General features: G+C 53.8%; 1 pseudogene; it reads left to right on the top strand.

The window, feature by feature from the left end:
• Positions 1-3,324: 3,324 nt before the first annotated feature.
• On the top strand, positions 3,325-6,836 carry LOC134148670 (DNA polymerase epsilon catalytic subunit A-like; annotated as a pseudogene).
• Positions 6,837-12,635: the final 5,799 nt, after the last annotated feature.

Below are 12,635 nucleotides of genomic sequence, written 5' to 3'. Positions count from 1 at the left end.
AGACTGTCTAAAGCTGTGCAGCTTCTTATTCCACTGCACTTGGATGTTCTGCTCTCACCTTTCCCTGTTAGAGTAATCCAGATCTTTTTGTACATAGCAGCCCTTTCTGAAGTGCAGGGCTGTCTCTTCGTAGACTGGCATTTTCATTATTCTGTCTAGGTGGGTGAAGAGAGAGAGTTACCTGCCAGTGGGAAGTCACAACCTGAAAGCAGCAGCGAAAGCAAAACTGGGTTGATTCGTTAAGCAGCTCAAAACTTGGTGGCTTGAGGATTATCTGAGTGTCCCTGTCACTACAGGTGCCGTTACTATTCTGAGCCCTGATCCAGCTGGGTTGCGTGTGCATGGTCAGCAGGCAGCTTGTCAGACACCTCACAGGGCGAGAGGCTGACACTTTTGACACTGAACACCTGGAAATGCGCTCTCTGGCTCAGTTTACTTAGCTGGAGCCAGGTAAGGCACCCTAGGAGAAGGCTTGTCTGTGTACCCAGGACCAAATAGCTTGAAGATACTATTGATGCTGCATGTTTGCTCTGTGTCTCTAGGAAGTATTCGCCACATCTACCTCTACCAGAGCTCCCAGGGCAACAAAGCTCTCTTTGGCCTTTTCATCCCCTCTCAGCGCAAAGCTGCAGTGTTCGTGCTGGACACGGTAAGAGTAGGGCTTAAAGGCTTGGGAGGGAACGCAAGGGGATCAGGCAGCGGTTTGGAGCTGAGCGGTTTCTTTGCACAGACACAGATCTCTACTGCTGTGCAGCAGGGATTCTCGTATTTTGAAGTGTTCCAAGCAGGTCTGTTCCTCAACTGTCACGTGAAGCATTATGATGTGTAGAGGAAAGAGCTTCCTTGAAATTCGCAGCCTGGAGCCTGTCTCTTTTGAACCCTGTTCCCTCTGATCACGTTTGCATTTGGTACAGGTACGCAGCAACCAGATGCCAAACCTCACCAACATGTACTCATCGGAGCGCAGTGCTGTGCTGGAAAAAGTGGGTGAAGAACTACTGCTTCCAGACAAGCACACCTTTGAAGTGCGTGCTGAGACCGACCTCAAGACAGTCTACAGAGCCATTCAGCGGCTCCTGCAGGGCTGCAAGGTATGAGCTGAGGGCATGAGGAAGGTCCCCACTGAGACCTTGTCAGCGCAGGTACCTGGGAGGAGGAAAACATTGCATGGAAGGCATTGGTCCAGCAGTTCAAGCAGCCTCTAAGCATAGCTCTCTGCACACAGCTAGTGCTCCAAAGTTGAAGGGTAAAAATGGATGTTGCCTGCGGGCTCTGGCTTGCCTGGGGTGAGCTTACATAGCGCAATGCAAGCAGTGAGGCTAGATCATACCCCCAAACCCCAGCTCTCAATTGTGGAGCTGGTTATTCAGTGGGAGGTGCTTCAAGAGACTCTGAGTACACTGTCTCTACTGTGTGGAGGACCAGGGACCACTACAGGAATGGGGCATGTGAGCACTCATTCACACAGCTGGTTTCCTGCTGAGCAGAGGTGCCGGCTGAAGGGATGTACCAGGGCATGTCCTCTCCTCCTTTGTATAGGATGAGTGCCGGGGCCCCACACTTCTTGCTGTGCAGTCTAACTGGGACCTGAAACGACTGGCAAGTGGGATTCCCATCATCGAGGAGTTTCCTTTGGTCCCTGTCCGAATAACAGATGCCGTCAGCTATTCAGTGCTGGACTGGCAGTGCCGTGCAGCCTGCCGCGTGATCCGCCACTGCCTCAACTTGGACACGTGCCTATCCCAGGCTTTTGAGGAGGGCAGGTGCCTGAGGTGGCCACAGTCCCCTAGAGAGGTTACTTTGTTTGTGCTTGGGTCGGAAAGGGAGGCTGTGGGAGCCTGAGGCCAAGATGAGGCCAGATGCTTTCACCTTCTGTGCTTTTGCCCTTGTTGGGACAAGCAAATATGATGCTGGCACAGTTCTTCTGTTGATGTGTTTACCCCGATGACTGTACCTCTTTCCTTTCCTCAGATATTACCACATCCCCATTGGGAATCTCCCTGATGACATGTCTACCTTTTGGTTCTGATCTGTTTTTCTCCCGCCACCTCCGTCGCCACAACCATTTGCTGTGGCTCTCACCCACGGCCCGCCTAGAGCTGGGGGGTAAAGAGGCTGATGATAACCGTTTAGTTATGGAGTTTGACAAGAGAGCCTCAGTGGAGATAAACAACCCTGGCTGCTACTCCACAGGTAGGATAGCACTGAGTGGGAGCAGAGCTAAGTGCTCTTCCATGAGCTCAGGAGAAGGATGGCTGCAGTGGCAGAAGAGTATCTGAGCAGTTCTGCAGTTGCTGACAGCTTCAGAAGTTGAGCAATGATGATCTGGACAGGATATATGCAATTGGCATCTCCTGGGGATAGAAGGTCCTGTATGCAATAGAAAAAAATGCAGGTAGGCATTTAAATACAGATTATTTCCTAGTTTGTGGCCTCTCATAGCAGCATTCAGAAGATCACTTCTGGTGGTCGCTAGGATGAATCTTTCTGTGATGCAAAACAAGCTGACTGATAGTTCTTCTGAGCACCTCTGCTGCAATTTCCAGAAAAAGCTGGTGGCCCCTGGAGCGGAAGTAGATCCAAGTTTTGTTGGAAAGTGCTATGCTGTTTAGCTGTGCAGTGAATGGGGCCATCCATACATAGCATCACAGCCAGAGAGGGGAGAGGTCTGGCCATGTGCCAAAAGTGTCCTTTAAAGCCTGTAATACAAGGTGTGTGGCAGTCTGGAGAGCAGCACGGTTTCCCATGCTGCTGCAGTACCATATAGGCTTTCACCATTTCCTGATATGAATATCTTGATGTTGCACTCGGTAGATGCAGCAAGACCTGTAAAGAGCTCTTACAACTTGTGGAAAGTCCTGGCAAGTGGGTGCATTCATCATACCTGGAGAGGGGATTGTGTCCTTGCTGGTTCTCTGCCCTGCTTGCCCGTTGACAGGTTGTGTTTGTTCACAGTGTGTCTGGAGCCGGATATTCAGAGCTTGGCTGTAAACACACTGTTACAGTCCCATCACATCAATGACATGGAAGAAGGTTCCAGCGTGAGTATCAGTTTTGATGTGATCCAGCAGGCATCTCTAGAATACTATGATGTGTAGGCTCCTAAGACAGGCATCTTGACACAAGAGGCAGTTGAAGCGTGGGTATGATTCCTCTGCAGCCCTTAGTTCTGCTAATGACTGCTCTGCAGCCTTCTGTACTGAGTCCATTTGCTGAAGCATGGTTGGATGTGAGAAGTGAACTGCTCTCTTGCTAACATCGCCTGCTCCTCATTGCCTCCCATGGAGAAGGTTATTAGTTAGGGAAGATGCCAACATTGTGTGTGACTGCAGTCTCTTGCCTCCAGCATCCACTCAAAGGAGATCTTTCACTCTCTGACTATTTCCTTCTGCCGCTGCTGGGAATTCCTGCTCTGGATGGATCCAGCAAATTACGAAGGTATCAAGGGAAGAGTGCGTTCTAGCGTCCACTCTGGGGAGGTAAGAGATGGGTAGTGCTCAGTCCTGCAGAGACAGGGGTGCAGTGGGTTGAGTTGAGCAGGGAGCTATTGGTTTGGATATAGGGAACTGCTACGACATCACCAACCGCAAGCCTGGGCATGGCTTGTGCTCCATTCCAGCAGGACTCTAGCAAGAGTCAAGTATTGGATGAGGACAGTGAGGAAGAGGAGGACAAGGAAGAAGAGGAGGAGGATGGAGAAGCAAATGTGGAGGACTTGCTGGAGAATAGTTGGAACATCGTGCAGTTTCTCCCCCAGGCTGCCTCCTGTCAGAACTGCTTCCTCAGGATTGTGTTGGGTGAGTGCAGTCTGCTGCTTGCCTGGTCCTACTTTGAATGTTACCTCTGGTGATTAGAGCTATCCGCACCCTGCTGCTGCCCAAGCCATATCCACAGCATTCCCCACAGCTTCTTGAAGCTCTCTGTGCTACTGAGAAGGTTCTGATGTTGATCCAAAGAACCCCTTACAGTCAAAGATTGCACTGTGCTGGATGTGATACAGAAGGAACCACCTCCATGTCTGTAAATATCATTGTTTGGGTGGTTTCAGCGCCAGTGTGAACTCTCTCAGAGAGGGGAAGAAGGTCACTAGTTCCTGATTAGTCATTGGTGCCCCAGGAGAGTCGACAAGCACAGTCGCGCTTGTGCCACTATCCCATCGTGGACTGCATCTGGAGCTTTTCTTACGTGTCTCTGCAGCCTACATTGTGGCTGTGTACCACAGCATGAAGGAGGAGCGAGGAGCTGCAGCACAATGCCCCTCGGAGCGCTCCCATCAAGAGGAGGGCCACGAGCCAGGTGTCCCAGGAGGCATTGGGAGAGACGGGAGCCATGCCTGGTGAGTACGGTTAGCCACAGTTAGCCATGGGAGAGCTGTGTGCAGCACTGCTGGGCCAGTCCTGCAGCAGGAAGAGAGCTGCCCACCTTGCTGTCCCCATATGCTTCCATATGGCTCAAGAGCTCTCTCTGCTCCTCCTCTCCAGGCATGATCACTTTCTCACAGGATTACGTGACCAACGAGCTCACGCAGAGCTTCTTCACCGTCACTCAGAAGATCCAGAAGAAGATGGCTGGTTCCCATAATGCCACTGAGCCCTCAGACATGTTCTCAGTGCTACCTGGCTCCTACTTGCCACTCAACAACCCAGCTCTAGAGTTCATCAAATACGTCTACAAGGTTAGTGGGGTGGGCTGTGCTTTCTTCTTTTTTTTTTTTTCTTCTTCTTTTTTTTTCTTCTTTTTTTTTTTTTTAAGAATCTGTTGCAATTCTACAATCAGTTTGTTTTGCCCAGCTAGCACTCGCATCAGAGTGAGTCCCCGTGAGGACCGTCTTCTCTGCTGGTGGCCTTACCTAACACTGTCTCCTGTAGGTGTTGTCCCTGGATGCCAGTATAACTAACCAAGTAAACAAACTGCGCCGGGACCTGCTGCGCCTCATTGAGGTGGGTGAGTTCTCAGAAGAAGCCCAGTTTCGGGACCCTTGCTGCTCCTACGTGCTCCCTGAAGTCATCTGCAGGAAGTGCAATTTTTGCAGGGACTTGGACCTGTGCAAGGACCCTGCCCTCTTGCAGGTACAGCCTTCCTTTCCCAGGAAATCCCCTTTGCCCTGGCTGCATGCATTAAGTCCCTCTTGGGGACACCAGAGGCCCTAGCATGGTTGTGCTCTCGGCCTGTCATTCACTTACATGTTGTCCATCTTTCTCTCTCTCTCAGTCCTTTTGCTTTGAAGGTCTGCTTGGTTCCATGACAGCGATAAACCTCCCTTCAAGGTTATTTTCTGCTCATCCCCTTTCCGAGCTGCCTGTGACAGTTTGAGGTGTGCTGGTGCTTTGGCTGATGCTTTATCCCCTCCCGAAATTGGTTATGGCTTCCTGGCACTCGGGGCTCTCTGAATGCTCTTGTTAGGCTGCGAGGGCTGAGGCTGCACCGTGCTTTCTCTTGGGAAGAGTCACACTGGTGTTCATCTCCCTTCTCTCTGCCCCTCGGATGGGTCAGTGCTGCCCAGTTGGGTATGCTCCAACTGCCAGGCCCAGTATGACTCGGATTCCATTGAAATGGCACTGGTGGAAGCGCTGCAGAAGAAGCTAATGGCCTACCTGCTGCAGGACTTGATGAGTGCTGGGCGGCCGTGCTGCGGGAGCCTGCCCTTGATGTGGCAGGCTGCAGCAGGAGGGCTGAAGCTGCTCTCTGCTCCTTGAAACCGAGCAGCCCAACCTTACTTCTCTGACTGATGTGATGCAGTGGAGATATGATGAGGAGAGTTTGGCTCGAGCGCTCTCCACTTCTTCTCAGCACATAGCTGCAGCCTTTTGCTGGCTGGCTGAGGCTTGACCCATTGACCTGATGTCAGTGGTGTCTCCCCAGAGAGCCCTGTCAAAGGACTGAGCTGCTCATCCTTGTCTGCTATCTCAGCTAAAACTCCTTTGCCTCTAGGTGTGCAAGAAGTGTCATGGTGTGAAGTAGACACCTATGCCTGTGTACTGCGGTTGTGCTGGAGATTTTGCCCTCACCATTTCTTCCCAGGTATGTGTGCATCCTGCCACCAGATCCAGCCTCCTGCCAGCAGCTCCTCTGTAACAGCCAGTGAAAAACCCAGTGATAACTTGTCCCTTTCAGCCCATCTGGCACAAGTTCATCTCTCTGTGCTTTCTGGCTGTTTATTCGTTGCTTTGTGCTCAACCCAGGCAGTCCTGCCTGACCAGCTTGCAGAACTTCTCCTGGCCTGGCCTTCTCCCCCCTGTCCCCTCCAGCTTCCATCTTCCCTGGCTCATGCATGAGGTGTGCTGGGCAGCCCTCCCTCACTGGTATCTTCCCCCTCAGATCTTCATGGAGCACATCAACATCTTCCAGAGCATTGCTTGGCACTAGAGTGTGGCCTATCTGCTGGAAACTATTGAGTGGCTGCTCCGTACAAACCACCAGCTCCAGCAGTGATGTGATGAACTTGTCCTGCTGTCTTTTTTTGTTGCTGTGTCAGCTCTGGGTACTTGCTCTCACCTCTGCTGAAGAGCATTTGTGCTCTGTGATAGATCTCGGAGAAGCCACATATCCATCTTGCACTGTGTGGGGGCGCTAAGCGGTGTTGGGGCAGTCCTGGTCACAGCCTGGTGCTGTGCTGGGGGAATTAAGAAGGTGCCTAGGGCTGGAACTGCTCTCTATGGGGGAGGGGGGACTGCATTTGCCAGAGCCCTGCAGAAGCCCAGTTTGGGATGGGAGTTTGTGTTGTAGGCAGCACCCTGTGTGCATGAATCTCTGTGGTTTTAATGTGGAGTTTTAGACAATTAAATGTGTCACAGACAATGCATCTGGTTCTTTGGGTAGAGGAGCACGTGCTATGGCCCACAGCAGGGAGCTGTAGGCACCCTGGAAAGGAGCATTCTCTGAGCCATGGGGCAGGATTCCTAGAGGGAGGAGAAAGCCAGACTCTTCTTGTTGGGCTGGAAGGGGAGCAAGGGAGCTGTCCCCCTTGGGTGCTAAAGCTTCAAGTTGACAGCAGTGAGTCATAGGGTGGGGGGGCTGCTCACTGAAATCCCAGCACAGGTGTGATGAAACCCAGGAGGCCAGTGCTTAGCTGAAGCCTGGCCTCCTGGTCCTTTCCATCTACTCCTGCTTGCAGAAGCCTGAAAAAGCATGAGGGGAGCCAAGATTACTAGATTCCAGTTAATTTTCTGGGCATTTTGAAACACTGTGTGTTCAGCTACTTCTGACACTTCCTTTTCTATATATATGTGTGTGTGTGTATATATATATATATATACATATATATATATATATATATATATAAATTTTTATTCAATGCCCTCCACACATACCTGTATTGAAAATATTTTTCTGAGCTTTGTTTTTTCACTTCTATAGTATACCTGTTTCTATTAGCATTGGGTTATGGGGCAAGTGGTCCTGTCCTTCGCTATGCCCTCCCTCCATCTAGTACTGCTGAAAGGGGGGCTGAGGGGGCTGTACCTATGTGTTTGTTTTCTTGATATTAAAGTTGGAGGAAATGAGCTGGCCTGGACGGGCAGAGAAACATGGCCCTAATGCAATCACTGCGTTGTGCAATTGAGTTAAGGTTTGGTCCAGCGGAGCCTCCAGTGGCTTCAACCTGCGCCAGGCAGCTCCTCTCAGCCCTGCATCATTGCTCCTGCTCTCCTCAGGGCAATGAGCTGCTGGAGGTCGGGGCAGGCACTTGCCTTCATCCTGCTGCTCTACAGTGAGAGGCTGGCTCCTTCCCCCAAGCCCTTCCCATAGGTTTGCCTGCTCAGAGTTGCTCTTTGGTCCTAGAGAAGCCAGGTCCTCTTCTTGGAATGAGGACAAGGTAGACTCCTCTTGCAATGGTATTACCTTGTTCCTGTGAGCAATTGCACCCCAAGTCAAAGGGGGAAGATGCTCCCCAGCCCAGCAAGGGGAGCAAGAGGAGGTTTTGGTGCACCAGAAGTCCCCTGCCTGTACCCCTGGCATGTCCTCCATCTGCATCCCCACCCTCCAGCCTGTGGGAGAGCCTTCAAGACATGGCTTGGGGTCTTCCCTTGCCCGGTGTGACAAGACCCCTTTCCCCCAAACTTCTGCCTGGGCTGAGCTATGCTGGGGGAGGATGTGCTGAGCTGAGCTGCTGTAACCTGAGAGCCAGAAAATAATCAGGTTATGCCTGGGTGAGTTACTGCCAGGTACCTGCTGTGAATTGCTTTTGGGCATAGGCTCAGAGAGCTGCAGCCTCAGGGCAGGGTTGTTGTTAGCAGAGGTCCATGCACCAGGCTGGCAGAGGTTGGGGGGTGACTTGTCCTCCTCTCCTACTGCTGCAGTGCAGGGCAAGCAGGTGCTTGTACTCATGTTCCCTACCACCCGGGCTCCGGGGCAAGAGCATCCATGCCCTGGCACTGCAGCAGGGTGCAGCTTTTAGGGTGGAGGGTAGAACGATGCACATGTCCATCTCTCACCCCGCTAGCCATGACGCTGCACTGTCACCCTCCCCCTCCCCCCAGCACATGCTGCAGCAATCAGGCCCCAGGCAGCAAGGCTGGGTGGTTGCAGTTTATTGGGTACTGGCTGCTTGGCTAGTGCAGGACTTGCTCTAGTCCTCAGTACGGCTCCAGGGCCACCACCACTGCTGCAGCTCCATCTGTGGCAGCTTTGCAGGGGCACAGGGGATGAGCAGGGCAGGCCTACTCGAGATGTGCCCACCCCTGCCCCCAGCACCCTGGGTGCCCGCAGCCAGGAGCTGCTCCAGGATGGGGCTGCCAGCGCTCCAAGCCAGCCAGAAAATGGTAATGCCCATTCCCGGTGTGCTGAAGCAGAGCCAGTAGTCAGGCACTGCCTTCTGCTCCAGAGCAAAAGCTCCGGAAAGCCCCCACAGGAGCCAGCCAGGGCACCATGGGTCTGCCCTGCCACTGGGGCTTTTCTTGACCCCCAGCCTCTCACAGCAGCTGGCAGCCATGGGGCAGGACCTGCCTGGAGCTGCTTGAAGCATGGCTGAGGGAAGGGAGGGGGCCGTGGCTCTTGGTGGCCAGCAGCAGCAGCCGGCAAGGTGCCCGGTGCATCCTGGCCGGGCACAGGGATCATCGCGTGGGAAAAGCAGGTAGCTCAGAGTCGAGCAGGGCCCGGACGGAGGAAGTGTTATTGCTGCCTGGCACAGTGGCTCCTTCCAGCTGTGGTTGTACGTGGTGGGGGAGGGACAAGCGGTTGGTCCCTGCGGGACAGACTCTCTGGAGGCTGGAGAGCCCTGAGGTGCTGTATGTCGTGGAGCAGCCTCTGAGGCACCTTCAGCCTGCCGCGGGGGTGAGAGATGGCTGGAGGGGCCAGATGCCCTGGCAGCCCCAGCCACATGCTGCTGCCCACCCTGCAGCCGTGCCCAGGCACCCTGCCCTGCCTTGCTGGCAGCGTGGCCACTGCTCTGTCCCAGAGGACCAAACCTCCAGGGCCAGGATCTAGGGTGGTGCCTGCTCAAATTTCCTGCTGCTGTACACCTGGTCCTTGTTCATGCAGCTCAGCAGGATCCAGTCCCAGAGGAAGGAGCCCTGGAAGGTGAGAGAGGGAGGTCAGTGCTGGGAGTGCGCAGCTGGGCCGAGCCCCCGGCACCAATACTCACCATTCCCAGCGAGGTCAGAGCCACGGCCAGGTTGATGACAGTGGGGATCAGGCTAAACTTCCCTGCCTGGCAGAAAGGATGGGATCAGCAATCGCTGCCCAGCCCAGGTTGCCTCCTGCCTGGGCCTGCATTCACTCTGGGTTGGGCACAAGGAATGAGACTGAGCAGAGACCTCCCTCTGCCCAAGCCACAGTGTGGACAACCTACCCAAGCAGCAGCGCACACTATGAGGTCTTGCATTTCCTTCCAGCACACTTTGCACACTTTGCCAAAGGTTCTAATTTGAGGCACCTGGGATTCCCCCATTCCTCTGCAAGGCTGAGCAGAAGAGGCCTGGCTGTGTTCATCCCAGCTCTGAGGCAGCAGTGGAGAAGAGCTGCTTTTCCAGGACGGTCCTAGCACCACAGCAGCATATTATGCACATATGCACCCCAGTAGCACATGGACCATGCAAAATCCTACCTGGCCCTGCACGATGACATCAATATGGATCCCACAGGCCTTGATCAACACTCGTGTGTGGGTCCTGTTCCATTTATAATACTTCGCAGACCTCCTGGGGAGACAGGTAGAAGGGCCCAGTGATGGGGACCAGCCACAGCAGGACCAGGGAGGGCAGGAGGAGGATGCAGGACTGCAAGTGCCACTGCCTGGGACAGTGGTCTTGGGATCGGGGCAGTGGAAGGAGTAGTGGGAGTTGCAGTCGGTTTCAGGCAGGCCCAGGTTACAGTTCCAGTTGATGACCACCCCACCCTGCAGCAGAAACCAGCAGGCCTAGCACAGCACCAGCACACCATGGACACAGTGACACAGTGAGCCCAGGGCACAGCACTACTGTGCACACAGCTTGGCCATGGGCATGATAAGCCAGCAAGCAAGCAGGGCATTTCCCCCCACTCAGGCGTTAGCACAGCTGTCATCCTCATCACCCGCTGGGAAAGGCCGGGAATGCCACCATACTGGGGCACACGGCCCTGCCAGGGAAGCCAGCAGCACTGCTTGCAAGGCTGCTGCAGTCAGGACTGAGTTGGGAGCATGGCTAAGCATCAGGGAGCATTCTGAGATGCAGAGTGGGGGGCCTCTAGGGTCTTGAGGGTGCTGGGGCTGAGCAGGGGATGCAGAACCTGGAGGGAGGATGGAACAGTGCTGAGTTCCTTCCCTGGATGGGAATTATCTACTCCCAAGAGGGCAGCAGAGGCAGCAAGGCTGGATGGGCTGGAGACCAAATGCTGGGTGCACTGCCCTCCCCTGGCAATGTCTCCAGACTCATTCACACACTTTGGGAATGAGTCCCCACCACTGGGCGAGCAAACTTGCCAGTCCTGGCAGTGATACAGGCACACCTGCAGTCTATGCTTTGCTGCCAGCTGGCCTCCTGCTCTCCAGCCTCTGCACAGGGGCCTCGTAAGAGAGACCCTGGGCCTGGGAGCCTTGCAGGGCTCTGCATGCGCAAGGTGGGCAGAAAGGACTGCTCAGGGGCTGCAGTGGATGTGCTGTGCTCTGAGCTGTTGAGGCTGGCTAAGCTGCCACTGCCCTCAGCCCATCCCAGCTAGCCCCTGCAGCATACTGGCAGGGCAGCAGGGCCAGGGACCTGCCTCCAGCTGCCTCTGAGTCTCAACAGTGCCAGTGTGTGAGTGATGATCCCGTGGAGCCAAGCACTAGAGCAGGTGCTGAGGGAACGCCCTGTGCCCAGCCAGCAAGACCTTGGGCCCTCTGGGAGGACCATCCTCCCAGGACATGACACCTTCTCTGCCAGCTCCCTTAAGTTCTCTCCCGCCTGCTCCATGAAGATGGGGCAGCAAAGGGCAGAGGTGGTGTTGAAGGTGCAGCTTTTCAAGTAACTGCTCTCAGCAGCTTGAATGTTGCCCCTGGGGAGACAAAGCCAGAGCCATGGCATAGAGCAGCACACCAATACGCCTCAATTTTCTTCCTAATATCGTGAAGCACCCAAACGAAACATTAAACCCCAGCTCTGCTCATTGGTATCCATGTCATCACTGATGGTCCCAGCTGATGAACGGTGAAGGGATTTCCTAGGAGAACTACATACCAGACGTGGATGTATGCAGGCACTCAGAAATGCACATGACTGACTAGGGGATGGCCTGCACAGCAGGAGGGTGGAGAGCAGGAAGAGGAGGAACCCTGGGGTAGTTACCTGGCGAGATGCTGGCATTTTCAAAGGGATTCTTGTTCCCAAAGACTTCAACCGCTCCCTTTGCAAGGCCACATGCCCCATATCTACCCACCAGTGTGAACATTCCTGCTCCTTCTTGCTCAATAATTACCATCCTCATCATCACCACCTTCCTCAGTGGAGGCAGGGGCAAGCAAGAGTGAAGGATAGATGGATGGAGTAAGGGTTGAGAACTCCGTATCACAGAGACAGCAGCTGAGCACCAAAAAAACGTCCTGTCCCAGCAGGTTGAGGGAGGTGATTACTGCCCTCTCCTCAGCACTGGTGAGGCCACAGCTGGAGTGCTGTGTGTGGGTGTGGTCTCACCAGTACAAGAAAGACATGGACCTACTGGAGCAAGTCCAGCAATAATGATGAAGGAACTAGAAGCATCTCTCATGTTCATCTATCACTGCACAGATGCCAGCCAGCCAGGCTGCCACAGTGCCAGCTGAGAATATACAGAAGCCAATGAGACACAGAAAGATGTAGTCCTGCTTGTGCAGTTGGATCAGGCAGTCCAGCTGGAGCTGTGCCTCCACTGCGGGCATTTTCAAGCCGCGTAGACCTTCTGGCAGGTAGCAGGTGATGTTCTTGGCACCTGCAGAGGGAAAAGCAGAAGCAAGACTAACTTGTCCGTGCCCTGAGCAATAGTGGATAGGAGTCCTGCTAGAAAAGCGGTGGAGGAGTTTCGTAAAGCCTTTGAAAAATGTCTCCGCACTTCACACTCCTTTCCCTGAACAGCCTGGGTGAAAATACGTAGTCCGTCCCTTGCCAAACCAGGTAGCCAGAATGATCAGAACGATTTCTGTGTTATTGTCGCGATAGGAAAATACTGCCGGTTGGATTATACCGCAGTGGCAAGCTGCTGTACCTGCG

This window comes from Rhea pennata, chromosome 18, assembly GCF_028389875.1.
Source record: "Rhea pennata isolate bPtePen1 chromosome 18, bPtePen1.pri, whole genome shotgun sequence".
NCBI classification, from domain to species: Eukaryota; Metazoa; Chordata; class Aves; order Rheiformes; family Rheidae; genus Rhea; species Rhea pennata.
The sequence above is the reverse complement of the archived record's forward strand: the minus strand, read 5'-3'. Positions and strand labels throughout refer to the sequence as shown.